At 51.3% G+C, this 24,562-nt stretch overlaps 1 protein-coding gene across 1 annotated transcript in view; it reads left to right on the top strand.

The window, feature by feature from the left end:
- Positions 1-1,786: 1,786 nt before the first annotated feature.
- SHANK2 (SH3 and multiple ankyrin repeat domains 2) overlaps positions 1,787-24,562 on the top strand; it is a 549,031-nt gene continuing 526,255 nt past the window's right edge. Inside the window, exon 1 of the mRNA XM_029207203.1 lies at positions 1,787-2,116. The gene's annotated coding sequence lies outside the window, so the exon portion shown is untranslated. The remainder of the gene's footprint in view (positions 2,117-24,562) is intronic.

Genomic DNA, 24,562 nt, shown 5'->3' with positions numbered 1-24,562 from the left:
AGAGTTCCCTGTGCTATGCAGTAGGTCCTCGTTGGTTATCTATTTAAAATATAATAGTGGCAAACACGCCACTTCAGATAACTTTTTTTTTTTTGGGGGGGGGCTTCGCCACGCGGCTTCTGGGACCTTAGTTCTCCGACCAGGGTTTGAACCTGGGCCTTGGCAGTGACAGCGTGCAATCCTAACCACTGGACCGCCAGGGAATTCCCTGGATAACACGTTTTATTTGGGGTCATGGGGGGACTTGTGGAAGAAAGCACTCCCCCAGCCCCCTCACTCCCTATAAGCCACTTCCCAGAAGAGCCGCCACTGACAAACCCAAAGAACATCAGAACATTCTGCTGGCCACCCCCTCCCCCTCCCCTCCCCTCCCCCTCCCCCTCCTCCTCCCCCTCCTTCCCAGCAGGATCCCCTGCTTCCAGGCCAAAGAAGTTATGCCTGCAAGATCCTGCCTGGGCTTCATTCTTCCTGTTTGAAGGATTATTATTATTTGATTGATTGCCTCCTTTATTCATTCAATAAATATTTTATTAAATCTCATGCTTAAGGGAGCAGAGGAGAGAAAGGAGCTTGCATCTTGGCAGCCGCCCTAAAGGAGTTACGGTATTTTACCCCATGTGTGTCCTGAAATACTAGGCCCCAAACACAACATTTTTTTCTTTTCTTTTTTTTTTTTTAATCTAAGTGCTTTTAAAGACTTCTTTGAAATGTGGGACAATTATGCAAGCAGGAAAAAAAAAAGTACCTAGAGCCAATATTTAACTTTGCCTTTGGTATGTTGATGTCACCGGCCCATGCAAATCTCTCAGGCATGTCCTATAAAACTGACTTAAAAAAATAAATATATTTATTCTTCACGGGGAGACATGGATTGAGGTTTTGCATAGTTGAAGGCTTGCTATCCTGGAAGTACGTTGTTCTACATCACAGCCTGGACGCTGGTGTTTGCCAACCCCTCCAAGCTGCCTTCAGGCTTGCACATCTTGGCGGCAGCAAGTGCTCCCCCTTTGCAGAATACTGGAAATCCCAGGACTCAGAAACTTCCCTAGCTTACTCAGAGACAGGTGGAGTGACCAGTGAATTACCAGGGTCTTGAGTAAAGCTGTTAGCCGATTGCTCGTACCTCAGGTTGGGAAGAGTAAAGCCACCGTCCCCGCTCGGTGCTGGGGGCCTGAAGCTCAGGACACCCCGCCCCGCTTTGGGTTTTGGCAAACCTAGCGATCCCGGAGGCCTGGATAACAACAGGATTCCCGGGAGTCTCCGGAGGGTGCCTTTTCGACTTCAGGATTCATCTGAGCGGTTGGTTTTAATTCTTCCACCCGCTAAAGCTTTTCCCGGCTGGGAGGGCCGCTGGCCGAGACACGCGTCTGCACGCCCTGGACGAAGCGCCCATCCAGGTGCAAGGTGGCCCGGGAGGCTGATGGCGGCGCAATACCCAGGCACAAAGTTTTCATCTGCTCTGCAAACCTTCAGATGGGCAATCGGCCTCTGTATTTCCGAATCCTGTGAACATAAAACACTCTGGGGCGGGAGCGGGCTGCGCAGAAGGAACCGGGCTTTGCAAAATTCAGGGACTTTCAGGTCCGCTGGGTTTCACCGGTTGTGTGGCCGGCGAGCCACGCAGCCCGGGGCGGGGCGGGGCGGGGCGGCAGGCGGGGCGGCCCCGGGCTGCTGCAACAGATCCCGCACGCCGCGCGCGGGTCGCCACGGCAGGCGGGAGCCGGCCGGGGCCGGGTGGGGAGGGGTTGACCGGCCTCCGGGGGGTGCGGGGAGATTGGGGGGGCGCACCTGAGTCCCCGGCCGCGCGCGCCCTTTGGCCGAAAGGGGACCCCTCTCCCAGCCTTGCCGGTCCCAACCGCCCGCTCCCGGCCGAGGGGAGGGACGGCCCAGCTGCCCCTGCCGGGAGCCCCCGGCCCGGCTGCACAGCGGGGCGGGGCCGCGGCGTCCCCACCCCCTACCCGGACACCTGAGCGGCGGCGGCGGCGGCTCCCGCGCTCCGGCCGGGCTGGGCGCGGCGTCGCTCGGGTCCCCGCGGCCGAGCCAGGTGCGCGCGGACGCCAGCCCTTCCCTGGCGGCTCTGACCGGCCCGGATTCTCTGAGCTGCGCCCCGAGCCAGGTGAGGCGGCGGCGGGGGGCTCGGTGAGCTTCGCGAGCGGGGCGGGGTGGCGGAGGCACCCCGTGCGGCCGGGAAGGACAGGAGGTGGCCCTCGGGCGCCCGATCGTCCTCACCGGCTGCGTTTTGGGTGCGTCTGGATTCCAGGAGTCAGCGGGTCCAAGCAGTCTCGGGCCCATAGAGACTGAGGATGTGAGGTTGGGGCAAGGGTTCTTCGCGTCCTGGTGGGGTCGCTTCTCTGTAGCGACGCCCCCGCAACACCCCCGTCTTCCTTCTGGACTAGGGGTCGGTTTAAAATGCTTTGGAAGCGGCCTGGGGGCAGAGCGCAGGAGCACCGCCTTTGTCCCCCGCGCGCATGAACCCTCTCACCTCCAGCGCCTTCCCTTGGGGTAACGCAGGTGGACTTACCTCCGCCCCCTGCCTGGGATCTCCTTGCCCTAGGTCGCCGCCCGCTGGCCCGGGTACCTGGGCCCGCATGCCCGGCGGTAAAACTGGCACAGGGCCGCCAGGGGGCGCGCGGGGGCGGTGACAGGCGCTGCGGTCGCCAGGTCCCCGGAGACCCTGCGTCGGCTACCCCGGCCCCGCACCGGCGCCCAGAGCCCCCATCCAGGTGCGCGCGGCTGGAGCAGCGGGCTCGGCGAGGCCGGGGCCGGTGCACCTGGCGCAGGCCCGGGGGTCGCGAGTGGATCCCCGGGTCCCCGGGGCTGAGCAGAGCCCCCGCCAGGTGCCCGGCCTCTGCCCGCCGCGCGCCCCAGCCGGGGTGGGGGGCCCGGCTGGTGCCGATGAGCGGCCCCCCCGCGCCTCGCCGCCGCCCGTGAATTATGCAGGAGGCTGGCACCGGCGGGCTCGAGTTGCTCAAGTTTCCCTGGCAACTTTCGCCCGGGCATCGATCCGCCCGCGCAGCCCGCGGCCCCGGCGCCTCCGCTGGGTGTCCGGGCGCCGGGGGCGCCTGGAGACACCAACCGTGCACTCGCCGCCGGAGCTGGGGCCGCTGGATTGTGCGCGCAGGTGCGATCCCCGCGGAGGGCCTCGCTGCCCGGGTTCGGAGGGTGCGGGGATAGGGGTGGACCTTGCTGCCGGGGCCGGATGACCTCGCCGCCGGTGTTCGGAGGGTGCGGGCCAGCGGCGTGCCTCCCGCGGCTTTGCGCGCAGACACTGCACGGGATGGGAGGGCGGGCGCGCGGGCGCGGTCAGTGTTTCCGTGGGGCTGGGGGCGTCCGAAGGGGGCGAGACCTCTGCTGGTGACAGTGGGCTTTCAGGCGGAGCTTTTAAATCGACCCCGGGCGGCCGGATCTGAGAAGGCGCTCGGGCTCCCAGGTGGGAACTCAGGCCGCGGTACCTGCGGGCCCCGTGGCCGGCAGCTGTGGCCACGGTCCCGGGAGTCCTTAGAGGCCTTCCGAAAATAAAGTGGTTTCCGCGTGGAAGTTCGAGGTCGTAAATTGGATCGTTTCGTGACCTCTTTTTGTTTGAAACTCAAGTTCGAACGTTAATGAGGTCAATCCGCTAATTAAATTAAGCTCCAAGAATCAGAGAGATAATTTCGGAAGTCCTCCGTTGAGGGCGCCTTGATCTCTACCTGGGACTTGTCCCTCGGCTTTGCTGATCCGGCCGCAGGGAGAGCACGTGGGCGCTGGGTTCAGCCTCCATCCAAGTGCCGCGCTGTCCGCGTTAAATAATTAGTGACCACCGGTTCCGCGCCTGGGGGTTTCGGGACGACCAGAAGAGACCCCGGAGGCGGCTGCTTTTGGAGACCCGAGTTTTCAAACCACTTGTCCGCGATAACAAGGCTGCGTTTTGATAAAGGGGTTGAACATCTGTCTGCCTGGAGCTTTGTGCCCACTGGCGGTTCGGCAGTGATTAAGGGGGGGAAAGGTGGATGTGGCTGCCCTAAGGGGGGGTTAATAAATGGTAGCGTAGATTTTTGCCCAGAAAGTCACGGTGTCCTTAAGGAGGCCAGAGGGAGACCCTTGTCTTAATAGGAATTACGCTGCTTTACAAGTGTCTGGATGTAAAACTCCTGGAGTGCATTGTTATCAAGGAAGTGGGTTCCATTATTATGTTGAGGAATTTCTGCTTTTCCAAGAAGAAAGAACTGGGTGGAAAGCTGGTGCTTCTTTGGGCCCCAGTGGAAGCGGCTGGAGTTCTTCAAGAATCAAAAGGAGCCCTTTGCGCATGAAGTGATTTTGCCCATAAAGGTGGTTCCCAGTGGGCACTGTTGAGCGCACTTGTCTGCTTTGAAAAAATTAGATCCCTTTGGGCGGTGGGCTTGGGGAGGCAACCTTTTTGCCTCCTGACTCCCAGTACAATTTGCTTTAGAAAGCCCTATTCACATTCAGGTGAATTTCCCAGAGGTTTTCCTTCCTTCATTTTTTTTTTTTTTTTTCTTGAAGTGCTTGGGGTTGTGAGGAAGGCCCCCAAGTTGGCACCTAAGGGTCACCAATTTGGTCCAAGCCTCGCGGGGGGTGGGGGCCCTATTTAGGAGAAGCCTGGATCATCGAGGGTTCGGCAGGGGGTCCGACGTGAGCAATGCCACCAGGAGGAAGATGGTGTTGTTCCGAGATAGCATTGCAATTTATATTTCATCGGTGCTGGGGAAGAGGATGGAAGAAAAAGCTTGACATACGAAAAACGTGTCGGGAGTTAACCAATGTGCAGGGAAACACTAGTTGAACTGATTTTTCTAGAAAAATAATTCTTTATCCTACTCGCTTTCTTTCTAAATACGTCCTGGAGTCCTAAATGATAGAGTTTTGGTGTCCTTGTCACCTCGGGTGAGTACAGGGGGCTTTTCCAAAGTGGGGCTCAGTTTGGGGGTTGCTAAGGGAATGGTGGGGATGAATTCAGTGTGGACCCCAGCCCCTGACCGCTGAACACGTTTCCCCAGGATTCCAGCTCCTGCTTTGTCAACTTAAGGCACGGCTTGGTGGCAGGCTGTTGGATCTGGAGTCCATAGTTACTTCTGGGCTGGGTGGGGTGGGGTGGAGGGGAGCATGGGTGGAAAAACCAAGAGAAAAGTACATTTACGGCCTCTCCTGGGGCCTTGCATTGTCCTGAGCCCCAGGGAGGGAATATTTACGGTCTTCGATCATCCATGTGACCCCTGGGGCAAATTTATTGAATCCTCTGCTTTGACTGAGGGGGTAGTTTATGGATGGGTGGGGAGGAAGGCACCCCAAACAAAGACCTGGTCTTTTTCATCTTGGGAGCCCCCAGCCCTCACCTGGGACTGACTGGGTGAAGGGCTCGGAGCAGGGCCTGGTGACCCTTGTGACCTGGCCACTGCACCTGACCCGCCCACCCGAATGAGGGGCCTGCCATTCATTCCGAGGCGATCTAGGTTATATCGGAATTTCTCTGCACACTGTGAAATCGAGTCAACAAATAATCACCTGACGGCCAAAGCTGGCCACAGGAGGCCACCACGGGAGGTTCCAGGCCAGCGGGGAGAAGGGGGGATTGGACCATTAGTGCACGGTGGGACACGAGCTGTGATGGAGGTGACCGTTGGGCGCTGTAGGGCACAGAGAGCATCCCCAACCCAGTCTGGGAAAGGAAGGGGGTGGGGGATCTAAAAACACCTGGATGAGGCCTGGGGTGTCTGCATTGCCCTGGGACCTGGCGGGAATGGTCTGGTTCTTGTTCTGTCAGCTGTCAGGTTCTCACCTTCTGCCTGGCCTGGTGCGGCACTCTTGCCATAGATGGCCTCATCCAAGTCTCTCAAAACTCCGGAAGGAGAGAGGTGCGATTGGTTATTATTCCCAATTTACAGATCAGGAGCCTGAAGCTCGAAGCAGTGGAGCCACTTGCCCCAGACCACACACCTAGTGCACGGTGAGCTGGGATCGCACCCAGGTAGCTTGGGAGAGCCCAGCCCTTAAGCCTGCACACCGCACACATCACCCAGTGGGAGAACTTATGTGGTTAGAAGATGATCTTTCTTGTTACTGTGGTGTGAGAAAAACTGTAGCCAGAAAGTGAAAACCAGAGTTTCTGATCACACTTCTTGAGGTGATAGGCCTTTTTTTTTTCTTTGAAAGCTGATTCAAGAAATGCTTGGAAGGGGCTAAAAATGTTAATGTCAATGGCTCCAGTGGTTGTTCTGAGATGGGTCTTTGGGGGACAAGAATGCATCTAGCACAGGCCTTCCCACCACTCAAGGGGTTTGCAGTTTTAACGAAAGGGAAAGGGGAGCCCACACCCAATACTGGGGCAGATCCCAGAGGCTGCCCAGGGCTCAGGGTCGTGAGCTGTGTCGGTCTTGATGGTTATGCCCCGGGGATGGGCCAGCTGAGGCGTGAAGGGGGGTAGGCAGCAGAAGCCTTCAGGGCTGCTGGGAGCTAGTGGGCAGCTGCAGGGCCCCCGGCGATTGGCTGCAGGAAGCCAGTGTAGGAAGGGGTGGGACAGGGTTTGAAAATTGTCCTTGTGAGGTTTTCAGAGTCCTCTCCTTGCCTCTCAGGATGGAATGAAGCCACAGGCTCCAGATGTCAAAGCTGCAGACTTCTTTTTCTTCCTTCCTTCCTCCCTCCCTCCCCCCCTCCCCCCCCCCCCCCCCCCCTCTCCCCCCCTCCCCCCCTCCCTTCCTACCTTCCTTTCTTGTTTTTTTTTTTGTTTGTTTTTTGCGGTATGCGGCCCTCTCACTGTTGTGGCCTCTCCCGCCGCGGAGCACAGGCTCCAGAAGCACAGGCTCAGCGGCCACGGCTCACGGGCCCAGCCGCTCCGCGGCATGTGGGATCTTCCCGGACCGGGGCACGAACCCGCGTCCCCTGCATCGGCAGGCGGACTCTCAACCACTGCGCCACCAGGGAAGCCCCCTTTCTTGTTTTTTTCTTATGTATACAGTCACCTTTATTATAATTCATGAATCCATTAGAAACTGACATGGATCTTTCTATTAAGACATCTAGATTCTCATGGGCATCTGCTTTCCACTCATTAGAAAATCCAGGTTTACTTGGGAATGGGGAAGAAAAGCCGATATCTTAGCGTCATTATGACAAGTCCTCACCTCATAGGAAACCTGAAAGGGTCTCTGGGCACCCCCAGGTCACAACACTGAGCTGTTTTCACAGACCTGCCCACACTCAAGTGTCTTCTGGAATTCCTTCTAAATGTCAACGGGCACCTGGACAACACAACGTTTTATTGCTCTGCTGGTTTCTAGGGTGCAGGTCCAGGGTTAAATAATGTGCCCAAACTTAGCATTTTCAAACTGTCCAGGCTTATCTTCCAAAAGTAGCGTATTACTCCCTTTACCAACTCTCCCTGCCAAATAGAGACCCAAAGCATTAAGTGTTAACTGCAAAGAAGTTAGGTGGGGCTCCGTTTCTCTCCCCAAACCTAGTTATTTGCAATTCCAATCAAACGCTAGCACCACACACGCAGGACAGTAGTCCTTCCTGAAAAGGCCAGAGCTGCAGATCTCATATGATGGGCCTCTCGGGTGAGGGGCTTCTGGTCCTCCCCAGAGGCCCGAGAAGCAGGCCGGGAGCTCCCCAGAGGGTCCCACTGTCCGGGGTTCTAGGAACGCACTTTGAGGAAGATGGTTGGCCGGAGTCCTGAGCTGCTGCTTCAATTAAAAAGGCCTGATTTGGGAGGTGCACCTGGAGGCCTCCATCAGGTGGATAATCATTGCTCACCCACAGTGGCTCTACCTTGCTGGGACAGCTTCCTTCCAAACAAATTTTTTTTTGCCTCTCGACTCCCTTAACATTGTTTTAAAAAGACTGTATGTCCTCTCACACGTTTCCTGCAACATTTTTGTATGAGAGAATTGCTGAGAGAATTGCACCCTGAATTACTTTACACCCACCGCAGATCCTTCTATGAACCATTTCCCTAGACTTCCCAGGCATTTTCAGGTCAGCCTTTAAAGTTGTGCTTCGTAGGTTTAAATATTTGCCGAGGATATAGAATGTGGTCTGTGAGGTAAATATTGACATTTGAAAAGTAACTGTTCCCTAACTTTAACCGTATCCACTGCGGCCTAAAGTGTGGCTTGACACCCACCTTTGCTTGACAGATACCTGGAGGGCCTTTAGGGGATGTTTGCTCCTTTCCTTTCTTGGATTTATAGCCCCACTTCCCCGAGGAGTTTTATCCTGATATAATAGACTTTTATGCTTGTGGGTCTTTTATTAATCGATCGAGCATATTTCTCTGCAAGGAAAATAATACATACATTGATTTCTAAAATTTTCTGTAACCTCAAGTCACTAAGTATTTTTTAAAAAGTCACTTCTGGATTGAGAAAGCCCTGTGATCAAACACTATATATACATTACAGAGTTTTAGAAATGGAAAAGGGAAAATGTTCCTGGAACTGCCTCTCTCAGCGATCAGGCGGTGGGTGTTTTTGGTATTTAAATTAAAGCTTTAGGTGAAGTTCCCCCTTTGTTTGGTATCCGGGAGTCCCCTCCCCACAAGATTCAGAGGCGGCTGGAAGGCCTTTCAAAGGTGAAAGATGGGAGGGGCTGCTGGGAAGAGGGAGACCCCAGGCCTCTCTGTGACTGAGCTATTTCAGAAAAGACTGATGCCCTTTAGACTGGACCCCTTGGAAAGGGTCCACGCACCCCAGTTTGGAGCCCCCTGCAGGGGAGGAGAGGGAAATGGGCAAGAACACAGCCCCGCCCTCAGGGTTCCTGCAGGTGATTCCCCCCTGGGGACAGCGGTGACACCTAGGTGACAGAGTGACACAGGATGCCACCTGTGTGCTCCACATGGGCCAGGCCCTGTGGATGGGGGTGTCCTGCCCCAGACTGTCAACACTCAGGGTTCCTCCCAGGGCGGCACAGGAGAAATGAGAAACAGGGCCCATCCTCCTGGCCAGGAGCCTGGACCGCCAGGACCCTTTCCCAGGGGCTCTGATGGGCCCATGGTGTGGCTTGAGCCTGAGGAAGGGCAGGACGGAGCAGTGGGGTCTGTGTCCTGCCAGATTGGGTCCCAGGAGGCTTGGGGCACAAGGAGAGGGTCACACATCCTGAGCAGAGCTGAAGGCTGGCCTGGAGGAGGGAAATGAGCCTTTGAACCTTCCTGAAAATTCAGCCTGGGATCCACGCCCCGGGGGCGAGGAAGGCTGGGTGGGGGTGGAAGAGGCAGGTTGGTTGCACCCCGAAAAGCACGTGGCACAGCAGCTCCTGTCCGGGAGTTTTCCTGACCACCCCCCATCAACCGGGGCGGGGTGTGGCAAACGATAGGGATTTGCCTGTAGACCCCATCAGCAGGCAGGCAGGTCCCCGGGAAAGGACTAGGTCTTGTTTCTCTGTATCCCAGGGTTCCGGAGGGGTACCGGTTCGGAGTAGCCCTGTCCTTGGAGCTGGACAGCATCAGTGGTTCCACACTTTCCCTCCCACATGTGTATTCAGCTTCCGGAAGTCACAAAACCAGTCAGGCCACTGGCCTGTTCTTTCTTGGCCTCACCCTGAGGGTTCAGACCGGGCCAGCCCAGTAGCTGCACTCAGGCCTGGCCGCTCCCTGCCACCCACATCCGGGATGTCGGTTCGTGTCAGGTGGCACGTGAATTTACATCCAACAAGATTACCTCTGGGATGTTTACAAAGCTGGTGCACTGGGACGGGAGGGTGGGGAAAAAATCAGCTGTGGTTAAATGCTTATTTTGTTAAAACTCGGAGTCCAGATGAAGGTGGGGGTGGAATTCCCGAAGGCGGTTGTGGCGAGCCTGGCGTGTGAGGTTAATGATTCTCCAAACCTGGGGTGGTGAATGGCACACTCTTGGTTCCCAAGAGTTTCAAGGCTTCTTGGCTTCCCTGCAGCGAAATGGTCCAGAAATATGTGGGATGAGGCCGCCTGGTGTTGGTGTATTTTGATTCTTTGGGGTCCCTTCTGGGGATGTCCCAGGCTGGTGAGTGACAGCGTGGGTGTCTCTGCTGAGTCGGCAGGATTCTGCTCTGCCTCTTGATCTGTTTCTCTTTCTGATGAGGTTCTTTGGGTCGTGGGGGAGGGACATCCACTCAGACCAGGGTCAGGGATGTATTGGGGGACCCAGGACTGTCACTGTCACTGTGGGGCTAAACGGGCTCCCGGAGTTGTCTTTCCGTCCGTCTCTCTCCCTCGGTGGACCATCTCGATGACTTTACATTGTGAAAATCAGGGTAACAGCGAGTGTGTGAGCTGTGCAAGGCTCCACGTGCAGACGCACTCCATCCCCACCACAGACCCGAGAAATGGGCACTTGTATCCTCATGCTCGTTCTCCGGGGAGGAAACCAAGGCAGAGGGAGCTGACCTGACTGCCAGGACCCTACACCAGGCAGCCGTCCACTCCAAGGTGCAGAATTAGGGACCCGTCCTGCCCCATCCTCTGTGTCATCTCAGGGGTGATGCCCAAGCTGACCTTTCTGCTCCTTTCAGGACGAGTGGGCCAGGGTAGCACAGGGCTTCTCAAACTTTTGGTCTAAGGACCTCACTCCCCTCTTTGAAGAGTTTTTTTTTTTTTTTTTGCGGTACGCGGGCCTCTCACTGCTGTGGCCTCTCCCGTTGCGGAGCACAGGCTCCGGACGCGCAGGCTCAGCGGCCATGGCCCACGGGCACAGCCGCTCCGCGGCACGTGGGATCTTCCCGGACCGGGGCACGAACCCGTGTCCCCTGCATTGGCAGGCGGACTCTCAACCACTGCGCCACCAGGGAAGCCCCATCTTTGAAGAGCTTTTAAGGACCCCAGAGAGCTTTTTGTTTATGTGCGTTGTTATCTCCTGATACTTATCCTGTTAGAAATTTAAAAAGAGAATTTAAACCTATTTGGTTAGTAATGCATTTAAAAATGACAATACTAAACCTACATGTGTTATTGTAAATAAAATATTTTTATGAAAAATAGCTATTTTTCAAAACAAGAAAAAATGAAGAGAGTGTTTTACATTTTTGCAAAATCTCTTTACTGTCTGGTTTAACAGAAGATGGCTGGATTTTTGTATCTGCTTCTGCATTTAGTCTGTTGCAACATCACATGTTGTGTAGCTTCTGGAAAACTCTGAAGTACACTTGGGAGAGGGTGAGAGTGAAATAACAACTAACGTCTTAGTGTTATTATGAAAATGGTCTGACTTCATAGACCCCCTCAGAGGGCTTTGGGGAACCCCCCCCAGGGTTCCCTGGATCATACATTGAGAACCACCTGAAGAAGCATGGGACTGGCAACACGGACAGGGTGTGGGTCTGAAAGCTGGCTCTGCCCTGTAGTCGGGTGGATGTTTCTAACACGTGTCCCTTTTCTTGTCATTCAGGATGCATCTGTGAAGTTTAGTTGGGGACCCCAGAAGGTCATCAGGTGGTCCCCACCCCATGGGACAGGCCCGCTTGTGGCAGAGGCTAGGGTGGTGGGATGTGGGCTCAGCCAGGCGGGAGCTGGTTTGATCCACAGCTAGCACTTTGCTCTTAGGGGTGTAACTTGTGTGTGTGATGTCACCAGGAGCTAAATTGTGTGGCAGTGACAGGTGGGGAGCCATGGCAACATTGTAAAGCAAGAAGGCTGTTTTCTGCTACCAGGGTCCACATGCAGAGGGACCGGTGGACAGAGGTGGGGTGGGGGGACCAGGGCAGCCAGCGGGAGGGAGGAGAGAACTTTCCATACTTCTTCCTTTCCAATCTGGATGCTTCTGTTTCGTGCCTAATTGCCCTGGCTAGAACCATCAGTACAATGTTGAATAGAAATGGTGAGAGAGCGCATCCGTGTCTGGGTCCTGATCTCGGGGGAGGGGAAGCATCCAGCCGTTCACCATTAGTTGTGATGTTAGCGGTGGGTTTCTTGTGGCTGCCCTTTATCAGGTTCAAGAAGTTCTCATGTCTTCTTTGTTGAGTGTTTATATCTTGAAGGGCTGCTGGATTGTGTCAAGTGCTTTTTCTGCATCTCTTGAGATGATCAGCTGCTTTTGGTCCTTTATTCTATTAATACGGTGTCTTACATTAATTGATTTTTTGATGTGAAGCCGATTTTGCACTCTTGGGATGAATCCCACTTAGTCATGGTTTATAAGCCTTTTTATATGCTGCTGGATTCAGTTTTCTAGTATTTTGCTGAACTTTTTGTGTGTATGTGCATAAGAGCTATGGGTCTGTAGTTTTCTTGGGATGGTATCATGGTAATATCGGCCTCAAAAAATTGTTGGGAAGGGTTCTCTTCTATTTTTTGGAAAAGTTGGTGATGAATTGATATTAATTCTTTTTTAAATTGAAGTATAGTTGATTTACAATGTTGTGTTAATTTCTGCCATACGGCAAAGTGATTCAGTTATCCATATACATACATTCTTTTTAAATATTATTTTCCATTATGGTTTATCACAGGATATTGAATATAGTTCCTTGTGCTATACAGTAGGACCTTGTTGTTTATCCATTCTGTATATAATAGTTTACATCTGCTAACCCCAAACTCCCAATCCATCCCTCTCCCACCTAGCCTCCCCCTTGGCAACCACAAGCCTGTTCTCTATGTCTGTGAGTCTGTTTCTGTTTCGTAGATAAGTTCATTTGTGTCGGATTCCACATGTAGGTGATATCACGTGGTATTTGTCTGACTTACTTCACTTAGGATGGTAATCTCTAGGTCCATGCCAAACGCAAATGGCATTATGTCATTCTTTTTCATGGCGGAGTAGTATTCCATTGTATATATGGACCACATCTTCTTCATCCATTCATCCGTCGATGGACATGTAGGTTGCTCATCCATGTCTTGGCTATTGTGAATACTGCTGCTGTGAACATAGGGGAGCGTGTATCTTTCTGAGATACTAATTCTTCTTTAAATGTTTGGTAGAATTCACCAGTGCGGCCCCCTGGGCCTGAGCTTGTCTTTCTGTGCAGTTTTGAATTTGTTAACTCTCCCCCTGCTTGGCCTGGGTATGTTCAGATCTTCTGTTTCTTCTTGAATCACAGTGGTTGGTTTGCATCTCACTGAAATCGATTTCCTCTAACCATCTAATTTATTGTCATGCAGTTGTTCATAGCATTTCCTCATCCTCTCTTTTGTTCCTGTGAGGCTGCTAAGTGTCTCCCCTTCATTTCTGAGTTTGGTGATTTGAGTATTTCCCGCTTTTTTTTCCTGATCGTTGTAGTGAAAAGTTTGTCAATTTTACTGACCTTTTCAGAGAACCAACTTATGGTCTCATTGATTTTTCTTTATTTTTCTATGTTCTTTTTCATTAATTTTCACCCTCACTTTTATTATTTCCTTCCTTCTGCTGGCTTAGCATTAGTTCTAGCCAGAGGAGACAAATAATGAGAAGAGAGATAACAAAGAGACACCTCTGTGGTCCAGGAGGGAAGGAGAGCTTGGTTAGGGGGCTGGGGGGGAGGGGTGGTCAGGGTGGGCCTCCCTAGGAAGCTGGCACCTGAGCAAAGACTTGAAGGAGGGGAGGGAAGTAGTAAATAAGAAGTGAAGAATTTGATGGAAATTGATGTGAAAACACTTATTTGCACTTAACATTTTTTAAGTTGTGTTAAGGTATATGTAACATGCAATTTACCATTTTAACCACTTTAACTGTACAGCCTAGTGGCATTACACATTCACATTGTTATACAACCCTCACCTCCATCCATCTCTAGAACTTTCCGTCTTCCCAAACTGACGCTCTGTCCCCATCCCATTCGGCACTCACTCCCCCTCCCCCTCCCCCAGCCCCGGGCCCCACCACCCTACTGTCTCTCTCTATGAATCTGATGACTGTAGGTCCTCGTATAAATGAAATCACACATTATTTATCCTTTCGTGTCTGGCTTATTTCACGGAGCATCATGTCCTCAAGTTTCATCCATGTTGTAGCCTGTCTGTGAACTTCCTCCCTTTTTAAGGCTCAGTAATCTTCCATTGTGCGGATGGACCACATTTTGTGTATCTTTTCATCCGTCCGTGGACACTCGGTTTCCTCCACCTTTTGGCTGTTGTGAATGATGCTGCCATAAATGTGGGTATTCCAGCCCCTCCTTTCAGAAAGCACGTTTTGAAGCGGTGACCAGCCCGAGGCCCATCTGGTCTTGGGATTGCAGAGCTGAACCTCTCCCACCCACTCGCCTCACCCAGGCTGCTTTCGCATAGAAAGAGGCCCATCTTTCTTCTTGAATCTCTCCACAAAGCGGGAATGACTCCGTCTGTTGGAGAAATTGTGGAGCAACATTCCTCCCATATCCTGTGTTCCCATCTCCCAAGGAGGAAAGGCCTGGGAACTGGGTCTCACCTTTGTGGGTTCATCCAGGTCTTGGGCAGGACCGAGGAAGGTGTTGGGACAGAGAGAGAAGCAGGGAGGGGATGCCCTTCTGCAAGATGTCACTCATTCACTACCTGGTGCCTTGTGGTGCCTCAGGGTTTCTCTGTTCCGAGTCATCCCTACCCTGTTGTCATGAGAGGTTCTGCTGTATTCTCTTCTAATAACTTTAATGGCTTGCTTTATATTCGTTTATTATTTTTATGCCATCAGGAGTTGGCCCTTGTGTCAGGCCGGGATGTGATTTGTCTGTTTCAGCACAGGAGGACCTGCCCCCGCCCCTGCTGGCTTTGCCTCTCCCCCTCTGTCACAGATCCAGCTCCCAAGCTCATTTGGGGATTGGTTTTCTATCGATCTGGCTCTAAGTCCACCATGTGTGTTACAATCCCTTTCAAAGGAGCTTTGAGACTTGGCGGTATGATCTCCTTTAGACCGCAAACAACCACGTTGCAAATTATTTCATTCTGTGGTTGAGAAAAGGAGCCCGTTCAGAGGGGTGGGTCAGCTCAGGGCTCCCTGCCAGCACATGGCAGGGCAGGTCAGGCTCAGACATGCCGGACCCAGGGGCTCAGCCAGACCAGGGTGACGCCAAAGCGCTGAGCCGGTGTCTTATCTTCAGCGACTAGACAGACGCTTCCTTGACACGGGACCCAGGCTACCACCGAGCACTTCTGTCCATTCAGTGTGGTGGCACTAGCCACACGTGGCTGTCGAGCCCTTGAAACGTGGCTAGTGCCACAAGTTGAAGGGACGCTATTCTGTATGTATTGGGTTCCGTAAAATATAAGTATTCATTTCAACTGGGTTTTTCTTTTCTTGTTTGAAACGTGGCTACTAGGAAATTGAAAATTGCATTTGGTGGCTTGAATTCTATTGCTGCCAGCACGGGTTTGTAGCAGCCCTTACTGGGGGCTGGGATCGGCTTCCTTATTTCTTGTCCCCTGTCCCCCGCCACCCAGTCCCTCCTGCTTCTACCTTGTCGCCCCACTGTCTTGTTCTCAGATGGAGCCCCCTTCCTGCAGACGTGCTTCCTGGGTTTAGCAGCCAAGAATCTTCACTGGAGGAAAAGGGAGAGAGGTGAGAACCTCTATCATCCCAGCCTTCTACCCCAGGGTGGAGCTCAGGCCCACCTCTCAGAGAGACTGGGGTGGGAGGGGACCCCAGAGCTAATTTAGGATTGATCAGGGTTCTAGAATGTTTGTGCTGGGGGGCCCAGGTCCAGCTTTTGGGAGAACACTGGGCCTCAGGAAGGAGAAGGGACCTGACCAGGTCCCAGTAGGTTTCCTGCCGGACCCCAGGTCCCCAGGGCCGGGCAGCTTCCCCCAAACCCCGAGGCCACTGTGGGTTGGTGTAGACTCTCTACCCAGACCAGGCCCAGTGAAATAGCTTCTGGGGTTTATTCTCCAAAAAAGCTGGATTCTTACTGGAAGTGTCTGGGAATAATATTATTATTATTTAACATTCATTGCTGCCCCTAGACATATGGGCAGTTTTCTGGTCCCCGCTGGGGTGTCCACGTGGTCCTAAGGCTTTCAGGTTGTGCAGTCACCTGTGACACCCGGCAGATTCCCCAGCAGAATGTAACATGTGCTTGGCTGTGGGGTCAGTGGCCTGTGGTGGGGTTGGTGCTTTCCCAGAAGACAGGAAATACCTCCGAGGTAACAGACCATCCAGTCAGCTCCATGATGCTCCGTGTTGTGAGGCAGAAATGATTTCTTTACCAGGCTTACTTGGTTACATCATAATAAATAAATTCCTGTTAAATATTTTCTATTAACAATGCCATCACATAAAATAAAATAAGATAAAATAAGAAAAAGAAAATAATAGCTACCTATATCCTTGTGGGTAGCTTGATTCATTGTTATTATTATTTGCATTTTATCGCCAGACTTTGTCAGAATATGTTTCATTGCCTACCGGTGCCAGGCACTTTCATGCCTGTGGTCTCGTGGCATCTTCACAATCCATCCCTGGGGGGAAGTATTTTTATGTCCATTTTACAGAAGGGGAAACTGAGGCCCAGAGAGGTGCATTGACTGGGGTTTTGAGCCCAGCAAGTGCCTTTGTGCTTTGACCAGGCCAGTCTCAGAGCTGGAGGGATGTGAGGATTTTGTCCAGCTTCTCTCCCCGTGTGTCTGTCCATCCTGGTGCCCAGTGGCCTTGACTGACCACTTACTAGGGAATCTGCCCCTGTAACTCAGTTTGGATAGCCCCCTCCCCCGACCTCTGGGAGGGGGGAGGAGGATGTAGGCGGGGTCAGCTTCTCAAATGTGCTTCTGAACCTGGGCGGTGCCTTTGTCCTGGCGGGGATGAGCGTGTGCAGTGTTCCAGAGCATCCTTCTTCAAGGCCGTAGTCGGGGGTGTTTGGCCTGGAGGATTTTGGCCAGATGGGGAGTATAGCGCTGGCCAGGATGGGGCAGGGCTGCAGTTGTTTTACATCTCTGCTCTTGCCCCAGGATCTTTGCAGCTTTGGGGAGTGTTTGCACAACCCTTGGTCCATGCTTGTGTGTCCTCCAAGTAGGTGGTGCCTGAGCTCTGCCACGTGACTGCTGTGTGTCCTTGGGTGAGCCAGCTGGCCTCTCTGGGCCTCAGTTTTCTCATCCTGAAAATGGGGTAATAACACCTCTCCAGTGGCTTTGAGCATTAAATGAGATCATCTACATAAAGTCCAGACTGTTGTTACCGACCAGGGTTCTTGGCCTCCTTAATCAACAGAAATTCATCCGAGGCCAGACAAGAAATTCAAGCAAGGCTTTACTGGGCCCCCTGCTTGCTCACTCGCTGCGGGGATGGGAGGCAAGCTGGTTCTTTATATGGGGGGCAGGTAGGGGTGTGTCTAGGGGTCGAGCTGGAGGGGTGGCTTAGGGGGTTTGCCCACCTCTTTGTGGTGGTATTGTGTGCAGGGGGCATGCGCAGTACCCTGCTTTTGGTCCCTGCTCTTCAGAAGCGGCAGTTGGGCTTTTTGGTCTGTTTGTATCTTGTTGTCCAGAATATGCCCCAATTGCACACGCATGTAGTTATCTTTAGTCCCTTCTAGTTTCTTTGTATTTTGTAGCTGGAGGAGACGTTTGTCCAGGTGCAAGCACGGCAGCCCTGCAGCCAAGGGTCCCAGGTCCCCGCCTATCTCACTCTGATGGGCCTTGGTGTACCCTGAGCTGCGCTCATCGTCATTGTTGGCAACACCTGTATGTACTTGCTCTGTTCAGATTGGACCCGCGTCATGCACAGGTTGGAGTCTGCCAACTTGCTCCCCCGTCCTGTTGGGACAGCCTGTTCAGGCCCCGCTGTGGATTCCCGCCCCGTCTGGTCTCTGCAGAGCCTCTGGCCTCAGCTGTAAGTGCACCTGGTTTATGTAGGGGCTCCGGATGACAGGGTGGGGGGGACCCGGCAGTCCTCCAGGGTACCTGTTGCCCCTGCTGGGGTCATCGGTAGCCTTGGGGGCCCACCTGGGCTCCTCCGCTCCCTGGTGTGTCCGGAAAGTTCCCACGGAGGGTTTCTCAGCGAGGGGCGCTCCCCCGCCCACTGCCCCGCAGGAGCCCCAGGTGGCTGGGCTGGGCCGGGCGGAAGGTGCTGTTTCGAGTGGACCTTCTTGGCTCTCAGATGATGCTCCTGACACGGATGTGCTCTTGTTCATTTGAAATTTTATCCTGCCATCTTTTATTGAAGAGGGAGGAGAGGACCTGGGAGGTCGGGGTGGAATATTTATTAAGTTAGTCATCCAGTTGAGAGCCCTTTCTGAAAAGCCTGCAAGATGACGGGGCCTTTGGTGTCGGACAAACCAGAGTTCAGTTCCGCTTTGCGGATGCCGCCTGCGTGGACCACCTGTGTGGCCTCGGGCATTGCCTGCTCCTCAGCTGTGTGGGATGGTAACGCCCACCTAATCAGTAACAATTAGATGGAGCTTGTGTCAGCTGACAACCTGCAGAACAAAACACTCCAAAACTTTGGGTAAAACGACCACTGTTTATTTCAGGGCCAGAGAGTAAATATTTCATGCTTTATGCTGTACAGTCTCTCTACAAAGCAAGAGCAGTCAGGTGAATGGGCATGGCTGTGCCCCAATAAGACGTTATTTAGAGAAACAAGCTGTGGGCTGACTTCGGCCCACAGGCCAATAATTTGCCGACCCCTGGTTTATTTACCTCGCAATTTGGAAAGTGGACCATTTGAGTAGGACTCCGATGATTCCTGAGTTCACCTGTGGTCAGCTGGTGGGCAGGCCTCACTCACATCTCCCGGGTGGGCTGGTTGTTGGCAGGGGTCGGGGGGTAACTGCATCATCCATCTCTCACCCCGCCACGGGCCAGCCTGGCTTGGTCACTGGGTAGTAGTTGCAGGGCTCCCAAGAACGGTGAGAATGCATCCCTTTGCCCTGGCCCGTTTGTTTGAAGCGAGCATGATGGCCAAGTCTAGGGTCATTGGGAGAGGACGTCCCCAGGCAGAAGGTCCAGGGAGGCGCGCACCCCGTATGGGTTTGGTGCAGCCCCGTCTGCAGCTAGGCTCCCCCAGCTGCTGGTCATTATCATCACCCATCATCGCGGGCACCAGTGGAGGGGCCAGCTGGGGTTTCACGCTTTTAGGGGTCACAGGCTCTGTGGTTCAGCTGGCAGGCGTAATTAATATTTTAACTTTGTTTCTGAATAATTTTACATGAGAGCTGTTACTAAGCTCACTCCCACCTGCACTTTTGCCCTCTCTGGTAATGGAGCCGGGACAGAGGAGAGTTAAGAGCCTTCCGTGGGGGTCAAGGGCCACGGGGACTTCCCACCGGGTCCTGCTTTGGTGAGGAGCGATTTCCCGGAGGCAGAAAGAGGCAGGATGGAGGAGCCGGGCCCTGGCTCTGGTCCCGGCTGGGCCGCTCAGCTGCTGTGGGACCTCGGCCTCGGTTTTCTCATCGGGAGAATGGGTAGATCAGATGACTTCAGCAGTGGTGTAGACAGCACGGTGGGGAGGTGGTGTACGTGTTCCCGCCGCTCCCCGAGGGCTGCGGAAGGTTGCTGTGACAAAAGCCGAGAATCAGAGAGTTTTCCCTTTTCTCCTCATTCCTGACAGTGTTGGCATTTTGCCTCGTTTTCAGGGTTTTTTCCTCCCTCGCTCTGTAAAGTGGATTCTGAACCCTCCTGAGCTGTCGAGAATGAGACTCTTTTTTATTATTGAGGTGAAATACACAGAGCGTAAAGTCAACCATTGAAAACTGTACAGTTCAGTGGCATTTAGTACAAAAAGGGCTAGTTTTCATCACCCCGAAAGGAAACCCACAGACAGTCCCTTCCAGCCCCTGGCAGCCACCCGTCTGCTTTCTGTCTTTATGGATTTGCCTGCCCTGGACATTTCATGTAAGTGGATCGTACGACATGAGGTCCTTTGCACTCGGCTTCGTTCACTGAGCAGAATGTTTTTAAGGTTCGTCCACATTGTAGCCTGTGTCAGTGCTTCATCCCTTTTAATGGGTGAATAATACTGCCTTGTACGGATAGAGCGCATTTTGTCAGTCCTTTCTTCCGTTGATGGACCTTTGGTTGTTTCCACTTTTTTTTTTTTTATTACGTTGGATCTTAGTTTCCCGACCAGGGATCAAACCCGTGTCCCCTGCATTGGGAGCATGGAATCTTACCACTGGACCCCCAGGGACGTCCCTGTTATCACTTTTTGACCGCTGTGAACTATGCTGCTAGGAACATTCCTGTACCAGTTTTTGTTGCAACAGCTGTTTCACCTTTGGCAGAATCAGGTTCCTCGCTAAGGGGAGGACCTGCAGTATGGGGCCATTCCCGCTGCCTTTCTGGATGAGAGGGGTGTGGTGACATTTCCTCTGTTTTGGGGTGCCCGTGGAGGGGAGCCACCTGTGCGTGGGTCAGTTAATCCTCAGGACTCCAGGTGGCGTCTTCATGCATTCCCATTTCACAGAATTAGCTGGCACGCGGTCGGGGGTGATGGCAGAGCGGGGCAGGAACCAGGCAGATTGATTCTGGGAGCCCTGGTCTTCCAGAGAAGGGCCCGCGGGGCTGGGGCAGCTGGGTCTGTCCAGGGCACAGGCCAGCGCCTCCTGACTTCCAGCCCAGGACACCGGTGCTACTCTGTGCCTGGGGCGTACCCTGGGGGTTACAGAGCTGTTTCAGAATGCTTCACAGTTACGATTTCCATCTCCTTAGGAATGATGGGATGGGCACTGCTAAAAATAGCTGCAGAACGCTGCCGGCTAACATTTTAAAATAGTTCAATAATTTAGTGATTCTCCATGGGCGACAGGGAGGATCGCTCTGAAGTGGGTGCTTTTAAAGTTTCCTAGAACCCAGTCACTGCTTGCTTTTTTCAACAATTTGAGGTATGTTTCACATACCATGCGATCCACACACTTAAAGTGTATACGGCGGTGTATTTTTAGTGTATTCATGGATTGTACAGCCATCACCACAATCAGTTTTGGGACATTCTGGTTCCCCCCAAAACAAACCCCGTACCCATTAGCAGTGCCCCCCCATCCCCCCTCCTCTTCCCGGACCCCGGCAACCCCTCATCTGCTTTCTGTCTCTGTGGATGTGCCTATTCGGAGCAGTTTATGTAAATGGAACCGTACAATGTGTGAGGTCCTTGTGTGTCTGCCTTCTTTCACTTATAGCATCGTGCTTTTTAGGGTTCATCCACGTGGTAGCGTGTGTCAGTGCATCGTGTCTTTTTGTGGCCGAATAAGATTCCATTGCACGGATGGACCGCATTTTATTTATCTAGTCATCAGTTGGTGGACATTTAGGTTACTTCCACTGTTTGGCTATTAGGAAGAGGGCTGCTGTGAAGATTAGGATACAGGGTTTTGTGTGGGCATGTGTTTTTATCTGTTTTAGCTCTACGCCTCGGAGTAGAATCATGCGTCTTGGGTCACATGGCAACTCTCTGTAACCTCTTTTCATTAGTTTCATTTTCCACAAGGTACTTTTTAAAATAAACGGAAACTATTTTTAAAATAATTGCAATTCTGAGAAATAATACAGAGCTGTGCCCTGTACCCTCTACCCAGTTTGCCCCATGACTAGTATCTTGCAGAACTAAATGGACAACATCTCAGCACAGGGACATTGACAGTGACACGGTCAAGGTACAAGTGTTTCCATCGCACCCGGATCCCTCATGCTGCCCTTTTTTAGCCCCACAGACTCCCTCCTACTTCACTTGCTTTTCAACCCCTGGCAACCGCTCATCTGTCTTCCATCTCTATAATTTTGTTATTTCAGTAATTATACAGAAGTGGAATCACACAGTAAGTGACTTTCTGGTGTTGGCTTCTCTCTCTGTCATCGAAACTCCGTAGAGATTGTTGCGTATCCGTGGTCCCTGCTTTCTTATGCAGGGTAGGATTCCATGGTGTGTATGCGTCAGTTTGTCCAACCCGTCACCCTTGGAGGGGCACCTGGGTTGTTAGCAGTTTGGGGTTGTTACGAATAAAGCTGCTATAAACATTAGTTTTCAGGTTTTTGTGTGAACGTGAGCCTTCATTTCTCTGGGATAAATGCCTACGGGTGCAATTTCTGGGTCGTATGGTAGTTGCATGTTTAGATTTTTAAGAAACAGCTACAGGGTTTTCCTAATGGCTGTCCCATTTTGTATTCCCACCAGTAATGTGAGAGTTTGCCCATTTTCTCACAGAATTTTACTGTTTTCTACTTTAGCCACTCTGGTGTGGGGGTATGTCCCTGAGGTTTTAATTTGCATTGCTTTAGTGGCTAATGATGTGTGTGTGTGTTTTTTTTTAAGATACACTGAAGAAGCATTTAATTAAAAGATTTATAATTTCTTGATGTTTCATTGCACTTTAAAAGGCATTATGGCTAATGATGTTTTGAACATCTTTTCATGTGCTCTTTTGTCATCTCGCTATCCCCCTTTGTAAAATGTCTGCATGTCTTTTGTCCCTGTTTTAATTGGATGGTTTGGTTTTTATCCTGTTAAGTTTTGAGAGTTTTTTATATTCTGAACACTAGTCCTCTGTTAGACGTGTGGTTTGCAAACATTTTCTCCCAGTCTGTGATTTGTATTTTTATCTTCTTCTTCACAGAACAAAAGGTTTTAATTTTGATGAGATCCAATTTATTGATTTTTTTTCTGTGTGTGGATTGTGCTTTTGACATCCTTTTGGCATTCCTAACCCTAGATCCTGAAGATTTTCTCCTGCGAGAAGTTTTTTTCCAAAGTTTTACATTTTACATTTAAGTCCATGATCCGTTTTGAGTTGATTTTTTAAAAATTGAACTATGGTTGATTTACAATGTTCTGTTAGTTTCAGGTATACAGCAAAGTGATTTAGTTATACATATATAGATATTTATCTATTCTTTTTCAGATCCTTTTCCATTATAGGTTATTACAAAACATTGAATACAGTTCTCTGCATTATACAGTATGCCTTCGTTGTTTATCTATTTTGTATATAGTAGTGTATCTGTTAATCCTAAACTCCTAATTTATCTCTTCCCCCACCCCTTCCCCCTTTGGTAACCATAGTTTGTTTTCTATGTCTGTGAGTCTGTTTCTGTTTCGTAGATATGTTCATTTGTGTCATATTTTAGATTCCACATGTAAGCGATATCATATGGTATTTGTCTTTGACTTACTTCACTTAGTAAGATAATCTCTAGGTCCATGCATGTTGCTGCAAATGGCATTATTTCATTCTTTTTTATGGCTGAGTAATATTCCATTGTATATATGTACCATATCTTTATCCATTCGTCTGTTGATGGACATGTCCTGGCTATTGTAAATAATGCTGCAGTGAACATTGGGGTGCATGTATCTTTTCGAATTAGAGTTTTGTATGGATATATGCCGAGGAGAGGAATTGCTGGGTCATTGTGTAAGGCTCACGCTGATGGCTGTTATTTTGTCTATCAATGTCCAGTTGCTCCAATGCCCTTTGTTGAAGGGGGCCATCCTTCCTCCATTGAGTTGCTTTTATGCCTTTGTCAAAAATCAATTGGGGGACGTCCCTGGTGGTGCAGGGGTTAAGAGCCCACCTGTCAATGCAGGGGACACGGGTTCGATCCCTGGTCCGGGAAGATCCCACATGCCGCGGAGCAACTAAGCCCGTACGCCGCAACTACTGAGCCTGTTCTCTAGAGCCCGTGAGTCAGAACTACTGAGCCTGCGAGCCACAACTACTGAAGCCCATGCACCTAGAGCCCGTGCTCTGCAACAAGAGAAGCCCACGCACTGCAAAGAAGAGTAGCCCCCGCTTGCTGCAACTAGAGAAAGCACGCGGGCAGCAGCGAAGACCCAAGGCTGCCAAAAATAAATAAATACAAATATAAATAAAGTTATAAAGAAAAATCAGCTGGGTGTATTTGTGTGGGTCTGTTTCTGGGCTCTCTGTTGAGTTCTGTTGAACTGTGTCCCTATCTGTCCTCCATAACCACACAGCCTTGATTACTCTGGCCGTGTATGTCTTGACATTGCGTAAACTGATTGCCCTCACTTTATTCTTTTCCAAATTCGTTTTAGTTATTCTGGTTCCTTTGTTTTCCCATGTAAATTTCAGAATAATATTGTCTATATACACAAAAAAAAATCTTGCTGGGATTGTGTCCCACCCAACTCTTCCCAATTTGGGAAGAGTTGACATCTTGACTGTGTTCCACGATCAGGGTATGTCTCTCCACTTCTTTAGATATTCTTTGATTTCTTTCACCGATTCGTGTAGACTTCAGTGTACAAGTCTTGTACATGTTTTGTTAGATTCACATCTAAATATTTTATTTTTTGAGCAGTTGTAAATGGTATTGGATTATAAATTTTGGTGGCCACATGCTCATTGCTAGTATGTGGGGATACAGTTGACTTTTATATGTCAATCATGCATCTTGTGACCTTGTTCACAACTCATGTATTATTTCTAGGAGGTGTTGTTTTGGCGATTCCTTGGGATTTTCTACAATCACGTCATCTACAAATGGGGACAGTTTTATTTCTATCTTCCCAATCTGTATGCTTTTCATTTCCTTTTCTTGCCTTTTGTGCTAGCTAGAACGTCTACCGCTATGTTGAATGAGAATGATGAGAGCGGACATCCTTGCCGTGTTCCTTATCACAAAAGGAAAGCATTTAGTCTTTCCCTGTTTGGAATAATGTTAGCTGATGAGATGAAGTTTTGCAAATGCTCTTGATCAAGTTGAAGAATTTCCCCTCTTCCTATTTTTGGGAGAGATGTTGTCACAGATGGATGTTGAATTTTGTCA

Source organism: Monodon monoceros, unplaced genomic scaffold, assembly GCF_005190385.1.
Source record: "Monodon monoceros isolate NGI ecotype Baffin Bay Population unplaced genomic scaffold, NGI_Narwhal_1 Super_Scaffold_7, whole genome shotgun sequence".
Classification (NCBI taxonomy): domain Eukaryota; kingdom Metazoa; phylum Chordata; class Mammalia; order Artiodactyla; family Monodontidae; genus Monodon; species Monodon monoceros.
Note: the sequence above shows the minus strand (reverse complement) of the source record. Positions and strands in the feature narration are given on the sequence as shown.